The following is a 2,589-nucleotide window of genomic DNA, read 5'->3' on the forward strand; positions in this document are numbered from 1 at the left end:
ATTGGGGAGGGTATGTGCTACGGTGAGCGCTGTGAATTGTGCAAGACTGTTGAATCACAGATCTGTACTTCTGAAACAAATAACGCAACATATTTTAAGAAAAAAAAAAAGAAGATAACAGGAGAGGAAGAAAAGGGAAGTATGTCAGAGGGGGAGACGAACCATGAGAGATGATGGACTCTGAAAAACAAACTGAGGGTTCTAGAGGGGAGGGGGTAGGGGGATGGGTTAGCCTGGTGATGGGTATTGAGGAGGGCACGTTCTGCATGGAGCACTGGGTGTTATGAACAAACAATGAATCATGGAACACTGCACCAAAAAACTAATGATGTAATATATGGTGATTAACATAACAATAAAAAATTAAAAAAAAAAAAAGAAAAAAAAAAGAAAAAAAAAAAAAGCAAGAACACCTGTCTGCTCAATAATGTGGATGAGTCTCTGAAGCACTATGCTCTGTATCTTGGTGGTGGTAGTGGCTACGTGACTGCATATACTTGTCAAAACTCATAGAACAGGATGTGTAAAAAGTGTGAATTTTACTGTGTTTCGTTACACTTCAAGAACCCGTCTTAGGAGTTGTTACAGATTTAGTCCCACATCTAGATGAATCCAGTCCTTAGGGGCTCTGGGCTATAGCCCTTTGTCCTGTCCCAGGACACATAGATTGTTGTGTTCTGTTCTGGGCAGCCTTTTCCCTAGTTGTCCATGTAAAGGGTTATTAATTTGTTGGAATAAATAATACATGCAATTGATACAAAATCCAACAGGTACTGTTGGATTTTACTGTACAATCCAAAGGTTGTGCAGTAAAAAGTATGTCTTCATGCTCCTCTTCTTCCCCATAACCCATCCTCTCTGGAGGGATGTTAGAAAACAACAGCATTATTCTTACCAGCATCTTACATAGGCTTCCAGAGGTGCACTTAGAAGAGTGTGTGTGTGTGTGTGTGTGTGTGTGTGTGTGTGTAGATATAGATATAGGATATTGAGAGATGTCTAACTCTGAATAGACATTTTTTTCTTTCTTTCTTTCTTTTTTCTTTCTTTCTTCTTTCCTTCCTTCCTTCCTTCCTTCTTCTTCCCAAATGAGCTCATATCATACTTGCTTTCCTGCAACCTTGCTATTTTTTTTAAAGATTTTATTTATTTATTTGAGAGAGACAGCACATGCATTAGCAAGGGGGAGGGGCAAAGGGAGAGGGAGAATCAGGCTCCTCACTGAGCAGGGTGTCCAGCATGGGGCTCTGTCCAGGACCCCAGGATCATGACCTGAGCCTTAGGCAGACGCTTAACCGACTAAGCCACCCAGGTGCCCCAAAGTTTAATTTTTGGAAAGTGAAAAGCATGATTCTTATACCAATATAAAGTGATTATGTACTGGGGCACCTGGATGGCTCAGTCAGTTAAGAGTCTGCCTTCAGGCTTTTGGCTCCCTGAGCAGCGCTATGGCGGTCAGCAAGAACAAGCGCCTTATGAAAGGCGGCAAAAAGGGAGCCAAGAAGAAAGTGGTTGATCCATTTTCTAAGAAAGATTGGTATGATGTGAAAGCACCAGCTATGTTCAGTATAAGAAATATTGGAAAAATATTAGTCACAAGAACTCAAGGAACCAAAATCGCATCTGATGGCCTCAAGGGTCGTGTTTTTGAAGTGAGCCTTGCTGCTTTGCAGAATGATGAAGTTGCGTTTAGAAAATTCAAGCTAATTACCGAGGATGTTCAGGGCAAAAACTGCCTGACTAATTTCCATGGCATGGATCTTACCCATGACAAAATGTGCTCCATAGTCAAAAAATGACAGACCATGATTGAAGCTCATGTTGATGTCAAGACTACCGATGGTTATTTGCTTTGTCTATTTTGTGTTGGTTTTACTAAAAAACGCAATAATCAGATTCGGATGACCTCTTCTGCTCAGCACCAACAGGTCCGTCAAATTCGGAAAAAGATGATGGAAATCATGACCCGAGAGGTGCAAACAAATGACCTGAAAGAAGTGGTCAATAAATTGATTCCAGACAGCAGCAGAAAAGATATAGAAAAGGCTTGTCAGTCTATTTATCCACTTCATGATGTCTTCGTTAGAAAAGTAAAAATACTGAAGAAGCCCAAGTTTGGAACTGGGAAAGCTCATGGAGCTTCATGGTGAAGGTAGTAGTTCTGGAAAAGCTACTGGGGATGAGACCAGTGCTAAAGAGTTGAACGAGCTGATGGATATGAGCCACCAGTCCAGGAATCTGTTTAAAAGTCAGACATTTAATGGTGACAAATAAAAAATCATATTTGTGATGTTTAAAAAAAAAAAAAAAGAGTCTGCCTTCAGCTCAGGTCATGATCCCGGAGTCCTGGGATGGAGTCCCGCTTCGCCCTCTCTGCTCAGCGGGGAGTCGGCTTCTCCCTCTGCTCCTCACCCTGCTCATGCTCTCTCTCTCTCTCCCTCTCAAATAAATAAATAAAATCTTGCAAAGAAAAGCGATTATGTATCTAAGACTTATTGAACTCATTAATGAAGGAACCAGCAGACTGGTAAGGATACATATAGGCATGGAGAGAAATCTGGAATGAGACAGCTGTGTCAGATACAAAGC

General features: G+C 41.3%; 1 pseudogene; it reads left to right on the plus strand.

Annotated features, from left to right (window-relative positions):
• Nucleotides 1–1,448: 1,448 nt before the first annotated feature.
• LOC113907938 lies at nt 1,449–2,246 on the plus strand (annotated as a pseudogene).
• The last annotated feature ends 343 nt before the right edge of the window (nt 2,247–2,589 follow it).

Source organism: Zalophus californianus, chromosome 16, assembly GCF_009762305.2.
Source record: "Zalophus californianus isolate mZalCal1 chromosome 16, mZalCal1.pri.v2, whole genome shotgun sequence".
In the NCBI taxonomy this organism is placed as follows: Eukaryota; Metazoa; Chordata; class Mammalia; order Carnivora; family Otariidae; genus Zalophus; species Zalophus californianus.